The following is a 19494-nucleotide window of genomic DNA, read 5'->3' on the forward strand; positions in this document are numbered from 1 at the left end:
TTCTTCAGCTGGTAAGAAGAACAAGGGTTCGGGCAATCCTCATTGCTCCGGACTGGCCGCGAAGGGCTTGGTATGCGGATCTGCTGGATATTCTTCTGGAAGATCCAAGGCCCTTACCTCTTCGGTAGGATCTGCTGCTGCAGGGGCCGTTCGCCTATTAAGACTTACCACGGCTACGTTTGATTGCTTGGCGGTTGAACGCCAGATCTTAGCTCGGAAAGGTATTCCGAGCGAGGTTATTCCTACCCTGATTCAGGCTAGGAAGGGGGTAACGTCTAAACATTACCACCGTGTTTGGAAAAAATATGTTTCCTGGTGTGAATCCAGAAAATTTCCTGCAGTGGATTTTCAACTCGGACGTTTTCTCCTTTTCTTGCAAGCAGGAGTGGATATGGGCCTGAGATTGGGCTCCATCAAGGTCCAAATCTCTGCCTTGTCCATCTTCTTTCAAAAGCAATTGGCTGTCCTTCCTGAGGTTCAGACCTTTTTGAAAGGGGTTCTGCACATCCAACCTCCTTTTGTGGCTTCAACGGCACCCTGGGATCTTGATGTGGTATTGCAGTTCCTACAATCAGCTTGGTTTGAGCCTCTACTGGAGGCTGACATCAAGTTTCTCACGTGGAAGGCGGTCACTTTGTTGGCCTTGGCCTCTGCTCGACGCGTGTCGGAATTGGGTGCTTTATCTTGTAAAAGTCCTTATCTGATCTTTCATGAAGACAGGGCGGAACTTAGGACTCGTCTGCAGTTCCTGCCTAAGGTTGTATTGGCTTTTCATATCAACCAGCCTATTGTGGTGCCAGTGGCTACTGACTCCTCAATTGCTTCAAAGGCCTTGGATGTTGTGAGGGCTTTGAAGATCTATGTGCTGAGGACAGCTCGTCATAGGAAAACTGACTCTCTGTTTGTCCTCTGATTTCAAGAAACTTAGGTGTCCTGCTTCAAAGCAGTCGATTTTCACGCTGGCTCAGGTTCACTATCTAGCATGCCTATTCTACGGCAGGATTGCCGTGTCCGAAATCGGTTAAGGCCCACTCTACTCGTAAAGTGGGTTCTTCCAGGGCGGCTGCCCGGGGTGTCTCGGCACTACAGCTTTGCCGAGCTGCTACTTGGTCTGGTTCGAACACATTTGCCAGGTTTTACAAGTTCGATACTTTGACCTCTGATGACCAAGTTTGGTCAAGTGGTCTTGCAGGAGCCTCTGTGCTCTCCCTCCCGCTCTGGGAGCTTTGGTACATCTCCATGGTACTAATATGGACCCCAGCATCCTCTAGGACGTAAGAGAAAATTGGATTTTAATTACCTGAAACGGTAAATCCTTTTCTCGTAGTCCGTAGAGGATGTTGCGCGCCCGCCCAGCACTTCGTTTTCCTGCTTTTGGTTTTGTAGTTCAGTTCTACCTGGTTCCTAGGTAAGTTCTACATTGTTTACTGTTTCAGCTGTTGCTGAGTTTTTCCGGCTTGTTAGCCGGGTTTGTCTGTTGTGTGAGCTGGTATGAATCTCGCCACTATCTGTGTATTTCCTTCTCTCGAAGTATGTTGTCTCCTCGGGCACAGTTTCTAGACTGAGTCTGGTAGGAGGGGCATAGAGGGAGGAGCCAGACCACACTATTAAACTCTTAAAGTGCCAGTGGCTCCTGGTGGACCCGTCTATACCCCATGGTACTAATATGGACCCCAGCATCCTCTACAAGAAAAGGATTTACCGTTTCAGGTAATTTTAAAATCCTATTTTTCAATTCCAGGCCTTGCCTTTTGGTCTGATCTCACCCCCTTTAGTTTTCACCAAGGTCATGGTGGTCATGACGGCCCTACTCCGCCGTCAAGGTATCGGGATCCTGCCGTATCTCGACGACTTGTTGATCCTGGCGAACTCTCCAGAGGTTCTCCTTCATCACCTGGAACTGACGGTCCAATTCCTGCAAGCCCACGGGTGGATCTTCAACTGGAAGAAGTCTTCCCTGGTCCCTGCTCAGAGCATGGTCCACCTGGGAGCACTATTGGACACCCACAACCAGCGGTTGGTTTTTGTCTCCGGAGAAGGTCTTGAAGCTTCAGGACAAGATAAGATGCTTCCTCTCTCGCCCACGTGTGTCAAGTGTGTCCCCTCCCATGAGGAACTGCTTTAGGATATCCCCGATGTTATCCCTGTGGAACCCCAGTGTACCCCGCTGCAGAAAAGGAGATTTATGGTAAGAACTTACCTTTGTTAAATCTTTCTGCGAGGTACACTGGGTTCCACAGGGCGCCCACCCTGACGCACTTAGCTTCTTTGGGTTTGTATGTCATTAGCCGCTGATACCTTCTCCTGTCGTGAGAATGTGGTGTGTGTGGTTACGAAAGGTTGTCCTCTCTTTTTTTTACCTGCTACTGCATTGGACTGGTTAACAAAACTGAGCTCCTGTGCACGGAGGCGGAGTTATAGAGGAGGCAGCGCTGTGCATCCTGGGAACAGTCAAAGCTTTTAGCCTGTTGGTGCCTCGGATCAAGATCCATCTCTACACCCCAATGTTATCCCTGTGGAACCCCAGTGTACCCCGCTGCAGAAAAGTGGAATGTTATGCAATGGCCAAGTCAATCACCTGACCTGAATCCGATTGAGCATGCATTTCACTTGATGATGATGAAGGGAAAATGCCCCAAGAACAAGCAGGAACTGAAGACATTTGCAGTAAAGGCCTGGCAGAGTATCACCGGGGATGAAACCCAGCGTCTGGTGATGTCTATGCGTTCCAGACTTCAGGCTGTAATTGACTGCAAAGGATTTACAACAAAGTATTAAAAAGTAAAAGTTTGATTTAGGATTGTTTAGTTTGTCCCATTGCTTTTGGTCCCATAAAAGTGGGAGGCACATATCCCTGTGGAGAAGAAAAAGAAAATGTACTGGCGCCGGCTGGAATTCAATAACAAAATATATATATATATATATATAATATATAATATAAAATATATTTTTAATTATTCAATTAAGAGATTCAGCTTGTCTCTCAAAGATAAAACAACTACATTAAAAAATTAATGAAGTGAATCACATAAATAAAATGGACGCTGTAGGAGATCACAGAGTATTAACCCTTTCAATTCAAATGTCCACAGTTCCTGGCTAGGACACTAATCCACATTTGCCCACAAGTTGTTTTGTATGAAACTTTTTACCAGACTTGCTTCCGGATAAGGACCCTAGGAATCCCAAGCAAATGGAGTCCAGATGGCAATTGGGGATAAGTCCGGGTCTGTTGGAAAACTTGTGTCGGAATTTGATCCAGTGGATGCTGATAAGTCCAGATAGCGCCAGGAAGTGGATAGGGTGCTGGTACCTGTGGTCCTACACGGAAAGCTCACTTCATTCATTTTTTAATGTAGTTTTATCTTTGAGAGACAAGCTGAATCTCTTAATTGAATTATTAAAAATATATTTTATATTATATATTTTGTTATTTAATTCCAGCCGGCGCCAGTACATTTTCTTTTTCTTCTATATATATATTTGAGGGAACTGACCTTCCCTGTACAGGCTGCCGTTGACAGCGCACTCTATCTGTATATTGGTATTACATATCCCTGTGGAACCCAGTGTACCTCGCAGAAAGAGATTTAACAAAGGTAAGTTCTTCCCATAAATCTCCTTATTGTAATTGTTAATACATTTTATTTATACGGCGCCACAAGTGTTTTGCAGCGCCGTACATACGCAGACATTATAACAATACTGGGTACACAGAACTTAACATTACATGAGCAGAAAAACTAAAACAAAGCACAGGTAACGTGCTCCATAATGATATGGAGTGATTCATGGCACCATTTCCCTTCACCTGACGATACATTGACCTGTCCATCTGCCCTCTGGTTTGGAGTTCCGTTAGCCTCTTCTGTTCTGTGGATACACAGACAGAAAGATCTCACTCGTAGACACTCTCAAGTGCATCTGTATAAATTGCATATTAGAGTTAATTATTATTTTTTCTATGTGAGGCTTGCCTTCTGACACGGGCTGGAATTGTAGCCTTCAACAGCGGCCAGGACATTACTATCCTCTATACCATAACATTTATGATTTTTAGTACCAGATAGACATCTTTTGTCAGGATTATTCTAATCCACAGACAAGCTGCTTTTTTCCTCATTGGGACTATGATTCTGTCATACTGGTTCATCTTAGCAATGATCTGCACTGATCGTGGACTTTCTGACATGTAAAATTCATTATTATATTTTGTCTTCGACTTTTTATTATGTAAGAAACACTTACACATGCATATGCTTATTATTTTTTCTGCTGTGAGTTTAATGCCGTCGCTCAGCATAACACCCTTGTGACTGAAGCATTTCTTTCAGAAATAATTTCTATGAGAAAAATTGCTTTCTGATACAGGTAGTAAGTCTAGTCCTTGGCTTTATATAATTTTGAGCACCTGTGAGAGATTTTTGCGACAGTATTACCAGAACCTGCAGGCAGGCTGCTTTATTTACTTTTCAACTGTGGCAATTATTTTGTCAGACAGGTTTATCTACAGCAATAATTGTGTTAATCTTGGACCCTTTAGCCACACAACTGCATGTCGGTTTGGACGGCCAACATCTGGAAAATACACACACATGCGTATATATAAAAAAACTTTTCTTTGCTGTTTATAACATATCTTTAAGACCAATACCACTGCCTATAACAACAGTCCATGTCAGGAGTTCAATATAATTTTTAATAATTGATACATTTCCCTGCACTTAATTTATATTGGGTCTATAACCCACTTTATCCTTGAATAACAATCTAGACCAATCTACTCTTTCCTCTTCTGATTCACCTTTTTTCGTGGACTCTCATCCACGATCCACAGAGCACAGGACCACGAACGTGGGAACTGTTGAACCGTGCCTAACGTGGAAAGCAGATCCACCTATTTCCACCCACTTTACTTATTCATTCTTCTCTTATTTCCTAATTTTTCTGATCATTTCCTACTTAATTATTCCTTATATAGGTGCACTCTCATTGGCGTACTGATCATATTTTCCTCTACTATCATACCACGCTGCCATCACCCGATCTTGGAATCTAAACAGCGTTGGGCCGGGTTAGTACCAGGAGAGGAGACTGCCTGGGAATACCTGGTGTTGTAGAGTAGGAATTATTTTCCTCTCTGTGTGAGAAGAAACGCCAACAGCAGCATCACCACTATTCCATACGTTCCCATCTTCCTACTTACTCATTGTATGTTTAGTGCAGCTCAATGTCTTATTTTCTACCTATAAATGCGGCATCTGTCAATATTTCAGGTGTTTAAGTCTGGTGACCATTGATTATTATTATATTAACTTAATATAAGTGATGCCATTTGGATATTTTCATAATAACGTTTTGACCACTCCTCGGTCCTATCAATACAGAAATCTGTACTGGTCCGGGGAAATGGGGCTATGACAATTCAGTGTCTACAACCTTTCCAATTACTCTTTGAAATAAAGAGACCAGAACGTTTTAACAATTTTTTTCAATTCTTTATTTCTCTCATGGATCATTTAGATGGGTAATTATGTTTTTATTATCACTAATAAAAGTTCTGTTTTAAACACTCCTCGATATATAATATAGGAACTTCCTTTCCTGTACAGAGTGCGCCCACACAAGTCTGTGTACTTTCTGGCTCTGGGCACACCACCAACTAGGACAGCATATAATAGGAGAAAATTGTGGATATTTTCTCGTTCCCTTTACTAAGGGTAATTAATTGTCCGATATTGGTCTTTTCTTCTATACACATTATTGTGCCCGATTGCCCTGTGTCTTGCCATCTAGGAGGAGATGGCAGAGAGGCAGCAGGATACCTGAGAGAGGCCAAAGAGGCAGAGGTCAGGAGAGGAGAGGTATAGTTGCGTATCATTGGCATAGAGGTGGTATTGAAAGAGGAAGGAGTTTGAGTGCACCCAGGGATTAGGTGCACAGGAAGAAGAGAAGGGGGCCCAGGACAGAGCCCTGTGGTCCACCGACGGGAAGGATGGAAGGGGATGAGGTGGAGCCAAGAGGCAGACACTGAGAAGGAGCGGTTAGTGAGGTAAGAGGTGAAGCAGGCAAGGTCAGTGCTGGAGAGGCCAACAGTCTGGAGGGTGAGGAGGAGAGGATGGTCTACAGCAGTGGTTCTCAACTGTGGTCCTCAAATACCCCCAGCAGGTCATGGTTTTCCAGGTCTCCTCACAGGATTGCAAGTCAAATAATTTGCTCCACCTGTGGGTCTTTTAAAATGTGTCAATACGTAATGAATACACCTGTGCACCTGCTAGGTGACCTGGAAAACATGAACTGTTGGTACTTGAGGACAGAGGTTGAGAACCACTGGTCTACAGTGTCAAAGGCAGCAGAGAGGTCCAGGAAGAGGAGCAAAGAGAAGTGACCCTGGATTTGGCCAAAAGCGGGTCATTGGTGACTTTGACAAGGGCAGTTTCATTGGAGTGTAGTGGGCGAAAGCCAGACTGAAAAGGATCAAGGATGGAGTTGTCAAGAGAGGTAGCTGGTGATCCGGCTGTACACAGGCCTCTCAAGTAATTTGGAGGCATATGGGAGAAGATGGGGCGATAGCTAGCAGGTGAGGAAGGGTCAAGGTGTGTGTGTGTGTGTGTGTGTGTGTGTGTGTGTTTTTCTTTTTTGTTTAAGAATAGGTGAGATGAGCATTTTTTTTTTTTTTTTGAATGGTGGGGGAAAGATGCCGGCAGAGAGTGATGGACAGAGAGGGAGCGGAGGAGACTGGAAGGTAGGGGGTCCAGGGGGGTAGAGTATAAGATGAGGCGGTGGACTTTCTGGTCTGTGGTGGGGTGGAATAAACACAAGGTGGGATGGCTGCAGGGAGGGGATGGTGGGTGCAGTGGGACTGACAAGGGAAGACAGGAGGAGATTTCATGGCGGATAGCTTGAATTTTGGAGGAGAAGGAGGCAAAGTCAGCGGCAGTGCGGGAGAATGGGATGACCGCCACATGGAAGTGGATGTAGCGGATAGAGTGGACCTCAAAGGTGGAGAAAATGAGGGAGGGTTCAGGTGGGATGATGCGAAATGTGCAGTTTGGGTATTCCCACTCCACCACCTTGGCAGTTGTCATGTCTGACAGAGTGGGTGAAGAAGTCCCCATAGGAGAGGGCAGCAGGGGAGGTGGGGTCAGAGGAGGAGCGCCAGGTTTTGGTAATGGTGAAAAGGTTTAGAGAGTGGGAGATGAAGAGGTCGTGGATAGCGGGCAGTTTGTTGCAGATTGATCTGGCATTCCAGAGTGCACAGGAGAAGGGGAGGAAAGGGACAGGGGAGATGTGGGTGGGGGTGGTTGGGACCTGGTATAGGACAAGATCTAGGAGCCATAGCTTCGGTACAGTACATAAGTGATTATCAGAGGAATATTGTAAGAATGGAGAGGGTAAAAATAATTGCAAAAAAAATAAATAGCAAAGGGTAAAAGCCGGTGTACTAAAAACAAAGACAATGCAGACTGGATTTTGTGGGGTATAATGACTAACTGAAATTGTGACACCGTAGATAGTGATATTTTGAAGCATAGAAAGCAATGGCTGCGGGCATTGAGGTTTATAGACGAGGAGTTCTTTGAGGGGTGTTTATGTTGTGCATCCAGCAGGTGTTGGAGGGGGCGAATTAGTTAGCTCACTGTATGTTGAAAGCAGTCTGTTTGGTGGTAGTGGTATAGAAGTAGCAGTGCCAGATTAAGGTCCACATAGGCCTGGAGCTGAAATTTATAAAGGGCCTATTGTGTGCCGCCACCGGGCGTGTGATCGCCGCACAGAAGTTCTCCCTGTGTGTCCAGGGTGGTGTGGTGGCATACTACATCACTGCACTACAGTACCTCCCCACATTACATATCTTCACTATACTACATCTCTGCACTATATCACTCCTACATCTCTGCACAACATGCCTGCACTATATCACTTTGCTACCCCCCCACCCTACATCCCAGCACTATACATACCCAAACTACCTCCCAACACTACACCTCTATACTATATTCCTGAACCACCTCCCTATACTACATCTCATCACTATGCTACCACTCCACACTACATCTCTGCACCATATCACTGCACTACCACCCCACACTACATCACTCTGCTACATCCTCACACTACATCTCTGCACCATCTCACTGCACTACCATCTCACACTATATTGCTACGCTACCGTCCCACGCCTCATCTCTGCACCATATCACTGCACTACCAACCCACACTACATCACTACGCTACCTCCTCACACTACATCTCCGCACTACAGTATATCACTGCACTACTTACCCATACTACACCTCCGCACTATATCACTGCACTTACCACCCCACACTACATCACTATGCTACCACCCCACACTACACCTCAACACTATACTACACTACCTCCCCACACTACATCACTATGCTACCTTCCCACACTACATCTCAGCACTATGGGGTCTATTTACTAAGCCTGGGATGGAGATAAAGTCGACGGAGATAACGTCTCAGCTAATCGTCTCCTAACTGCCATTTCACAGGCTGGGTTTGAAAAATGACAGTAGCTGATTGGCTGGTACTTTATCTCCATCCAAGGCTTAGTAAATAGACCCCTATATCTCCGCACTAACTCTCCACACTACATCACTACACTCTCTCCCTCACACTGCATAATTGCACTACTTCACCACAATACATCACTATACACAACACTCCACTGCCTCCCCACAAAATTTTTATTTTTATCTGCGTGCAGAGCAGCTCTGGAGGAGAAGTTTACAGTGACGCAGTCCAGGCAGCATAAGGGGTAAGAAGGGGTGGGCCCCTGAGGATGGGAGGGACTACTTTGGGTGTCTGCTTACTCACTACAGTGCATCAGCCCATGGGTGGCTGACTTTTAAGCCCCATACACACTAAACAATATGACCAATGAACGATATTGGTGAATGATTTCCCTTCAGCTTCCAAACATACTTGATAAAAGACATTGTGCATACACACTGAATGATTTTTCAAACGATATGAACGATGGACGATATTGCTAGCATCGTCTGGGACACTAATGGTGGCTAATTTAAATAATGGGCTGGCATTACAGAGTGGCTATTATGATGAATATCGTTCATATCATCCATCGCTCATCGTTCACCGCGTACACACTGAACGATATACACTTTTACGTGAAAGATATAGGCAAAATTGAGCTGCAAGTTCAGAAGACTGAAAGCCTAGCTGATGAAGGTCGGGGGCGCGCATCATTCATTGGATACACACTGGACTATATTGTGAACGATATCGCTCATAAAGCTCACAAGGACTGATCTAGTTCACAATATCTTCTAGTGTGTATGGGCCTTTAGGCATGTGCACATGCCTATTCTCAATTCCCAATCTATACCAGCCTCCTGGGGGCCCCGGGCCACTGATGACTGTCACTCTGTGCCCATGTAAAGTGACTGATTAATCAGCCTTTTTGTTGAGCAGCTCCCAAAATTTCCCCAACAATAAAAACAGTGCTCTGTACCTGCTGGATACTGTGTTGGGTACAGTGCGGAATATATTGGGACACACAGTTAAATATTGAGTCAGTTACAGTGTGGGTCACACAGTGTGGGTCAGGTACAGTGCAGGACGGATACAGTGCAGGTTAAAGAGCGGGTCGGATACATTGCAGTAAGCAGAGCCGGCGCTTCCATTAGGCAGCTGCTTATTGGCGTCAGCACATGAAGGACGGCTCTGCGTGCACCAAAATAAAAAAAAAGTAGTGAGGCACCCGCTCTCTAGTCACTTGCAGGAGCTGTTCCCTTCTCTCCCTGCTGCGTCGCTCGCCCCCCTTCCCCATGAACAGGGGTGGCACCTTCACTCAGGGCAGAAGGGGCTTCCCCCAACACTGGCGACCCATCCCCAGCACGTCCTGACTGGCGGCGGCGATGTGGGCTGATTATCCAGTGGATCTGCACGCTGCTGTCTCCCTGCACGGTGCTTGTAGCAGAGGCACTGCGGACATGTTGCCCGAACAAGAGCACCTCTACCTGCTCTACCAAGCCCTGATGCCGGCACCAGGAAACAGACCAAGGTGAGTGAGCAGGAGACGGGAGAGCAGAGAGCTGAAGGGGAGAGAGGAGGCAGGCTGTTCCACTAGGAGGCTTCCCCTGTGTCCGGCTCCTACCTCTCTCTGTCCTGACAGAGGCCCACGTTTTAGAGATCCCCAGTTTGCTATCACCGCTGATACGCCTGACACTGGCTCCTAACCCTGTGTGCGTTAAAACTGTGGAGTGCGGATTGCACCCAGTGACTTTGTGCTGCCCTGTGCAAGGTGTCCATCGATGTCCCAAGTCACTGTGTGACTGTGTGTCCCATAATTATAGGTACCGCCAGCCTAACCCTCTCCTCCACTTTTACAGCCTTTCTCCAACCTCCCCCCATTGCCTACCCTAACCTCCCCTCCCGCAGCCTATCCCTAACCCTCCCCTCCCTGCAGCCTAACCCTAACCTCCCCTCCCTGCAGCCTAACCTCTCATCCCATAGCCTAACCCTAACCTCCCCTCCCTGCAGCCTAACCTCCCCTCCCCGCAGTCTAACCCTAATCTCCCCTACCTGCAGCCTAACCATAACCTCCCCTTCCTGCAGCCTAACCCTAACCTCACCGCAGCCTAGCCATATCCCCCCCCCCCCGCATTCTAACCCTAACCTCCCCTCACCGCAGCCTAACCCTAACCTCCCCCCCCGCATTCTAACCCTAACCTCCCCTCACCGCAGCCTAACCCTAACCTCCCCTCAACCTAACCTCCCCTCCCCTCAACCTAACCCTAACCTCCCCCCCCCCGCATTCTAACCCTAACCTCCTCTCACCGCAGCCTAACCCTAACGTCCCCTCCCTGCAGCCTAACTCTAACCTCCCCAAGTGCTTGTCCCTAACCTCTTTTCCTGCAGCCTAACCCTAACCTCCCCTCCCATAGCCTAAATGGCCCAGTCCAGCATTAGGTAGAGGAAGAAGATCGCCACGCAGAAAGCACTGCCGAGCACCGTGATCTGCCGGCTCAGCTTCACGAACCTTGTCAGCTCCAGCACAGATCTGCTGACACCGCAGCCCGGGTCACACTGACAAGCTCTCCCCGAACGTGCACATAGTAACACCTGATATAAATTGTAAAGCGGCGCAGTGTGCGATGGTGAGCAGGTAGGGGAGGCTGTAGGTCTCAGGCGGCGATTGGATGAGATCTCTGCTAGCGGGGACAGACACCTGCATATCCTACAGCACCTGCACATTTTTAAAAACAGGGTCACAAAATGCCTGTAGTGCATGTTTTGTGATTACTGAATCTCTCACATCACATGCTTGCCTTCCTTTCTAATCTCTTACATAGAGTATTTATCTTTATTTACTTACTTCTTTTCTAACATACCTTAATCACTTACTGTCTGTCTGTCTGTCTGTACATTACTCTTCTTTACCTGTACTCATGTCTTACCTACATTCCTTCTTTATTCTCCCTCCCTTGCTACTTCTCTCTCCTTACCTTTTCCTGCCTCAGTATTGCACATGTGACAACAAGACTGCAGCAGTGCTGGCCCCGCCCCTTTCACGATGTCATGAAGTGGGCGGGGCTTGCAGTACGAGGAGGAAGTGCTGCACAGTGCATAGCCCTAAGCCCAGCCACTGGGAGAACGGAGAACCAGCACGGGCTGCAGCATCAGTGGTACAGGCTGTGCTGGGTGCTGTTACCAAACGCTGCCTGATCGGAGCTAAGCTCCGATCGCGGCAGCAATCCAGTGAAGAGGTGAGTGCAGGCCACTGTGGGGACAAAGCAATGCAGACAGTGTTTCTTTCCGGTAAACACTGGCTGCTTTGCAGGGAAGCCTGTGGGCCTATTTTCAATGGGGGGCCTGGAGCTGCAGCTCCATCCGCCCCATTGTTAATCCGGCCCTGAGAAGTAGGTGCATTGTCTTGGTTTTTCTCATGCTTTGGGGTATATGCAATTGCGGTCGAATTCCCGAAATTGTCGAATTTCGGGTCATTTTCGCCAAAAAAAAAAAAATCGCCAATGCAATTCAGTGCTTTCCGTCAAAAAAACGGACTTTCAAAATTCGACTTTTTGAAATTAGACTTTTTGCAAATTCGAGTTTTCTGCAATGATACAAGTGCTGCAATTCGACAAAAGCATATTCAATTTAAGTTTGGAAATTCGACAGCAGTGCTTTTAGACAGTAAATTCGTCATTTTCAATCCGCCACACTTTGGAGGGTGAAAACAATAAAAAAAATTTTAAACATGTTTTTTTTGGTGTATTTTTTTGGGGGAATAGCATATCTATTTATATTAGAAGGGATTAGGTACTTTTTTTTTTTTTTTGGGAGGCACAAGTATTTATACATTTTTTAAAATATTTTTTTTTAATTTTTTTATTTTTTTTTAGTGCTGGAACGGTAAAATTAAAAAAAAAAAATGGCGTGGGGTTCCCCCTCCAAAGCATAACCAGCCTCGGGCTCTTCGAGCTGGTCCTGGTTCTAAAAATGCGGGGAAAAATTGGGCAGGGATCCCCCGTATTTTTAAAACCAGCACCGGGCTCTGCGCCTGGTGCTGGTGCAAAAAATACGGGGGACAAAACGAGCAAGGGTCCCCCGTATTTTTCACACCAGCATCGGGCTCCACTAGCTGGACAGATAATGCCACAGCCGGGGGTCACTTTTATACAGTGCCCTGCGGCCGTGGCATTAAATAACCAACTAGTCACCCCTGGCCGGGGTACCCTGGGGGAGTGGGGACCCCTTCAATCAAGGGGTCCCCCCCCCAGCCACCCAAGGGCCAGGGGTGAAGCCCGAGGCTGTCCCCCCCCATCCAAGGGCTGCGGATGGGAGGCTGATAGCCTTGAGTAAAATGACAAGAATATTGTTTTTTCCAGTAGTACTACAAGTCCCAGCAAGCCTCCCACGCAAGCTGGTACTTGGAGAACCACAAGTACCAGCATGTGGGAGAAAAACGGGCCCGCTGGTACCTGTAGTACTACTGGGAAAAAAATACCCAAATAAAAACAGGACACAGACACCGTGACAGTAAAACTTTATTACACACTGCCGACACACACATACTTACCTATGTTCACACGCCGACATCGGTCCTCTTCTCCATGTAGAATCCACGGATACCTGAAAAGAAAAGTTCAATATACTCACCTCAGCCAGGGTCCAGAGATAAATCCACGTACTTGGCAAAAAAAGAAAACGGACACACGGACCACCGGACTGAAAGGGGTCCCATGCTGACACATGAGACCCCTTACCCCGAATGCCGGGACACCACGTGACTCCTGTCACTGAAGTCCCTTCAGCCAATCAGGAAGCGCTACTTCCGTGGCGCTCACCTGATTGGCTGTGCGCTGTCTGTGCTGTGACAGCGCATCGCACAGCTCGGTCCATTAGTTTCAATGGTGGGAACTTTGCCGTCAGCGGTGGGGTTACCCGCGGTCAGTCGCTGACCGGCGGGTGACCTCACCGCTAGCCGCTAAGTTCCCACCATTGAATATAATGGACGGAGCTGTGCGATGCGCTGTCACAGCACAGACAGCGCACAGCCAATCAGGTGAGCGCCACGGAAGTAGCGCTTCCTGATTGGCTGAAGGGACTTCAGTGACAGGAGTCACGTGGTGTCCCGGCATTCGGGGTAAGGGGTCTCATGTGTCAGCATGGGACCCCTTTCAGTCCGGTGGTCCGTGTGTCCGTTTTCTTTTTTTGCCAAGTACGTGGATTTATCTCTGGACCCTGGCTGAGGTGAGTATATTGAACTTTTCTTTTCAGGTATCCGTGGATTCTACATGGAGAAGAGGACCGATGTCGGCGTGTGAACATAGGTAAGTATGTGTGTGTCGGCAGTGTGTAATAAAGTTTTACTGTCACGGTGTCTGTGTCCTGTTTTTATTTGGGTATTTCTCTATCGTCCTAAGTGGATGCTGGGGTTCCTGAAAGGACCATGGGGAATAGCGGCTCCGCAGGAGACAGGGCACAAAAAAGTAAAGCTTTTACCAGATCAGGTGGTGTGCACTGGCTCCTCCCCCTATGACCCTCCTCCAGACTCCAGTTAGATTTTGTGCCCGAACGAGAAGGGTGCAATCTAGGTGGCTCTCCTAAAGAGCTGCTTAGAGAAAGTTTAGCTTAGGTTTTTTACTTTACAGTGAGTCCTGCTGGCAACAGGATCACTGCAACGAGGGACTTAGGGGAGAAGTAGTGAACTCACCTGCGTGCAGAGTGGATTTGCTGCTTGGCTACTGGACACTAGCTCCAGAGGGACGATCACAGGTACAGCCTGGATGGTCACCGGAGCCGCGCCGCCGGCCCCCTTGCAGACGCTGAAGAGAGAAGAGGTCCAAAATCGGCGGCTGAAGACTCCTGAGTCTTCATAAAGGTAGCGCACAGCACTGCAGCTGTGCGCCATTTTCCTCTCAGCACACTTCACACAACAGTCACTGAGGGTGCAGAGCGCTGGGGGGGGCGCTCTGAGAGGCAAATAAAAACCTTATTAGAGGCAAAAAATACCTCACATATAGCCCACAGAGGCTATATGGAGATATTTAACCCCTGCCTAACTTCAAAAATAGCGGGAGACGAGGCCGCCGAAAAAGGGGCGGGGCCTATCTCCTCAGCACACAGCGCCATTTTCTCTCACAGAAAAGCTGGAGAGAAGGCTCCCAGGCTCTCCCCTGCACTGCACTACAGAAACAGGGTTAAAACAGAGAGGGGGGGCACTGATTTTGGCGATATTGTATATATATAAAAGATGCTATAAGGGAGAAACACTTATATAAGGTTGTCCCTATATAATTATAGCGTTTTTGGTGTGTGCTGGCAGACTCTCCCTCTGTCTCCCCAAAGGGCTAGTGGGTCCTGTCCTCTGTCAGAGCATTCCCGGTGTGTGTGCTGTGTGTCGGCACGTGTGTGTCGACATGTATGAGGACGATGTTGGTGAGGAGGCGGAGAAATTGCCTGTAATGGTGATGTCACTCTCTAGGGAGTCGACACCGGAATGGATGGCTTATTTAGAGAATTACGTGAGAATGTCAACACGCTGCAAGGTCGGTTGACGACATGAGACGGCCGACAATCTATTAGGACCGGTCCAGGCGTCTCAGAAACACCGTCAGGGGTTTTAAAAACGCCCATTTACCTCAGTCGGTCGACACAGACACGGACACTGAATACAGTGTCGACGGTGAATAAACAAACGTATTTCTCATTAGGGCCACACGTTAAGGGCAATGAAGGAGGTGTTACGTGTTTCTGATACTACAAGTACCACAAGAAAGGGTATTATGTGGGAGTGGAAAAAACTACCTGTAGTTTTTCCTGAATCAGATAAAATAAAATGAAGTGTGTGATGATGCGTAGGGTTACCCCGATAGCAAATATTGGCGTTATACCCTTTCCCGCCAGAAATTAGGGTACGTTGGGAAACACCCCTTAGGGTGATAAGGCGCTCACACGCTTATCAAGTGGCGTTACCGTCTCCAGATACGGCCGCCCTCAAGGAGCCAGCTGATAGGAAGCTGGAAAAATATCCTAAAAAGTATATACACACATACGGTGGTTATACTGCGACCAGCGATCGCCATCAGCCTGGAGATGCAGTGCTGGGTTGGCTTGGTCGGATTCCCTGACTGAAAATATTTTATTCATGTAGAGCATTTAATAGGATGCATTCTATATATATGTATGTGAGATGCACAGAGGGATATTTGCTCTCTGGCATCAAGATAAGTGCGTTGTCCATATCTCCCAGAAGATGTCAGGGACACGACAGTGGTCAGGTGATACAGATCCCATACGGCAGATGGAAGTATTGCTGTATAAAGGGAAGGAGTTATTTGGGGGTCGGTCCATCGGACCTGGGGACCACAGCAACAGCTGGGAAATCCAACCTTTTTTACCCCAAGTTACATCTCAGCTAAAAAAGACACCGTCTTTTCAGCCTCAATCTTTCCTTTCCCATGAGGGCATGCAGGCAAAAGGCCAGTCATATCTGCCCAGACATAGAGGTAAGGGAAGTAGACTGCAGCAGGCAGCCCTTTCCCAGGAAAAGAAGCCCTCCACCGCGTCTGCCAAGTCCTCAGCATGACGCTGGGGCCGTGCAAGCGGACTCAAGGTGGGGGGGTAGTCTCAAGAGTCTCAGGGCGCAGTGGGATCACTCGCAAGTTGACCCCTAGATCGTACGAGTATTATCCCAGGGGTAAAGATTGGAGAGTCGAGACATCTTCTCCTCGCAGGTTCCTGAAGTCTGCTTTACCAACGGCTCCCTCCGACAGGGAGGCAGCATTGGAAACAATTCACAAGCTGTATATCCAGCAGGTGATAATCAAAGTACCCCTCCTACGACAAGGAAAAGGGTATTATTTTTCCACACTATATTGTGGTACTGAAGCCAGACGGCTTGGTGACACATAGTCTAAATCTAAAATGTTTTGAACACTTACATAAAAGGTTCAAATCGAGATAAAGTCACTCAGAGCAGTGATAGCGAACCGGAAAAAAGGGGACTATATGGTGTCCCTGGACATCAAGGATTACCTCCATGTCCAAATTTTGTCCTTCTCATCAAGGGTACCTCTGGTTCGTGGTACAGAACTGTCAATATCAGTTTCAGACGATGCCGTTTGAATTATCCACGGCACCCCGGGCCTTTTTACCAAGGTAATGGCCGAAAAGATGTTTCTTCAAAGAAAAAAGGCATCTAAATTATCCCTTACTTGCACGACCTAAAAAGGGCAAGTTCCAGAGAACAGTTGGAGGTCGGAAGAGCACTATCTAAAGTAGTTCTTCGACGGCACGACTGGATTCTAAATATTCCAAGAATCGCAGCTGTTTTCCGACGATACGTCTGCTGTTCCTAGGGATGATTCTGGACACGGTTCAGAAAAAGGTTTTTCTTCCCGAGGAAAAAGCCAAGGAGTTATCCGACATGTCAGGAACCTCCTAAAACCAGGAAAGGTGTCTGTACATCAATGCACAAGAGTCCTGGGAAAAATGGTGGCTTTTTACGAAGCAATTCCATTCGGCAGATTCCATGCAAGAATTTTCCAAAGGGATCTGTTGGACAAATGGTCAGGGTCGCATCCTCAGATGCACCTGCGAATAACCCTGTCGCCAAGGACAAGGGTATATCTTCTGTGGTGGTTGCAAAAGGCTCATCTATTGGAGGGCCGCAGATTCGGCATACAGGATTTGATCCTGGTGACCTCGGACGCCAGCCTGAGAGGTTGGGGAGCAGTCACACAAGGAAGAAACTTCCAGGGGGTATGGACGAACCTGGAAAAGTCTCTTCACATAAACATTCTGGTACTAAGAGCAATCTAAAATGCTCTAAGCCAGGCGGAACCACTCCTGCAAGGAAAACCGGTGTTGATTCAGTCGGACAACATCACGGCGGTCGCCCATGTAAACAGACAGGGCGGCACAAGAAGCAGGAGTGCAATGGCAGAAGCTGCCAAGATTCTTCGCTGGGCGGAGAATCACGTAATAGCACTGTCAGCAGTGTTCTTCCCGGGCGTGGACAACTGGGAAGCAGACTTCCTCAGCAGACACGATATTCACCCGGGAGAGGGGGGTCTTCATCCAGAAGTCTTCCACATGCTAATAAACTGTTGGGAAAGACCAATGGTAGACATGATGGCGTCTCGCCTCAACAAGAAACTGGACAAGTATTGCGCCAGGTCAAGAGATCCACAGGCAATAGCTGTGGACGCACTGGTAACACCTTGGGTGTACAAATCAGTATATGTGTTTCCTCCTCTGCCTCTCATACCAAAGGTATTGAAGATTATACGGTGAGGAGGAGTAAGAACAATACTAGTGGCTCCGGATTGGCCAAGAAGGACTTGGTACCCGGAACTTCAAGAGTTGGTCACGGACGACCCGTGCCCTCTACTTCTGAGAAGGGACCTGCTACAACAGGGTCCCTGTCTCTTTCAAGACTTACCGCGGCTGCGTTTGACGGCATGGCGGTTGAACGCCAGATCCTAAAAGGGAAAGGCATTCCAGAAGAAGTCATTCCTACCTTGATTAAGGCAAGGAAGGAAGTCACCGCGAAACATTATCACCGCATTTGGCGAAAATATGTCGCGTGGTGCGAGGATCGGAGTGTTCCGACGGAGGAATTTCAACTGGGTCGTTTCCTACATTTCCTACAATCAGGATTGTCTATGGGTCTCAAATTGAGATCTATTAAGGTTCAAATTTCGGCCCTGTCAATATTCTTCCAAAAAGAATTGGCCTCAGTTCCTGAGGTACAGACTTTTGTTAAAGGAGTACTGCATATACAGCCTCCTGTGGTGCCTCCGGTGGCACCGTGGGATCTAAATGTAGTTTTAGATTTCCTCAAATCCCATTGGTTTGAACCATTGAAAAAGGTGGATTTTAAATATCTCACATGGAAAGTGACTATGTTACTGGCCCTGGCTTCCGCCAGGAGAGTATCTAAATTGGCGGCTTTATCTTATAAAAGCCCTTATCTAATCTTCCATTCGGATAGGGCAGAACTGAGGACTCGTCCGCATTTTCTCCCTAAGGTGGTATCAGCGTTTCACCTGAACCAACCTATTGTGGTGCCTGCGGCCACTGGCGACTTGGAGGACTCCAAGTTGTTGGACGTTGTCAGAGCCTTAAAAATATACATTTCAAGGACGGCTGAAGTCAGAAAATCTGACTCGCTGTTGATACTATATGCACCCAACAAGTTGGGTGCCCCTGCTTCTAAGCAGACGATTGCTCGTTGGATTTGTAACACAATTCAACTTGCTCATTCTGTGGCAGGCCTGCCACAGCCTAAATCTGTTAAGGCCCATTCCACAAGGAAGGTGGGCTCATCTTGGGCGGCTGCCCGAGGGGTCTCGGCATTACAATTCTGTCGAGCAGCTACGTGGTCGGGGGAAAACACGTTTGTAAAATTCTACAAATTTGATACCCTGGCAAAAGAGGACTTGGAATTCTCTCATTCGGTGCTGCAGAGTCATCCGCACTCTCCCGCCCGTTTGGGAGCTTTGGTATAATCCCCATGGTCCTTTCAGGAACCCCAGCATCCACTTAGGACGATAGAGAAAATAAGAATTTACTTACCGATAATTCTATTTCTCGGAGTCCGTAGTGGATGCTGGGCGCCCATCCCAAGTGCGGATTATCTGCAATACTGTACATAGTTATTGTTAACAAATTCGGGTTATATTGTTAAGGAGCCATCTTTAAGAGGCTCTTTCTGTTATCATACTGTTAACTGGGTTTAGATCACAAGTTGTACGGTGTGATTGGTGTGGCTGGTATGAGTCTTACCCGGGATTCAAATTGCCTCCCTTATTGTGTACGCTCGTCCGGGCACAGTACCTAACTGGAGTCTGGAGGAGGGTCATAGGGGGAGGAGCCAGTGCACACCACCTGATCTGGTAAAAGCTTTACTTTTTTGTGCCCTGTCTCCTGCGGAGCCGCTATTCCCCATGGTCCTTTCAGGAACCCCAGCATCCACTACGGACTCCGAGAAATA

The 19494-nt window shown here is 47.5% G+C and overlaps 1 protein-coding gene and 1 pseudogene across 2 annotated transcripts in view; both read left to right on the plus strand.

The window, feature by feature from the left end:
- Nucleotides 1–19494, plus strand: part of TSNAX (translin associated factor X) — a 447127-nt gene that overhangs the window by 26989 nt on the left and 400644 nt on the right. The gene's annotated exons all lie outside the window — the stretch shown is intronic.
- On the plus strand, nt 5015–5123 carry LOC134912739 (5S ribosomal RNA; annotated as a pseudogene).

This window comes from Pseudophryne corroboree, chromosome 4 (assembly GCF_028390025.1).
Source record: "Pseudophryne corroboree isolate aPseCor3 chromosome 4, aPseCor3.hap2, whole genome shotgun sequence".
Taxonomy (NCBI): Eukaryota; Metazoa; Chordata; class Amphibia; order Anura; family Myobatrachidae; genus Pseudophryne; species Pseudophryne corroboree.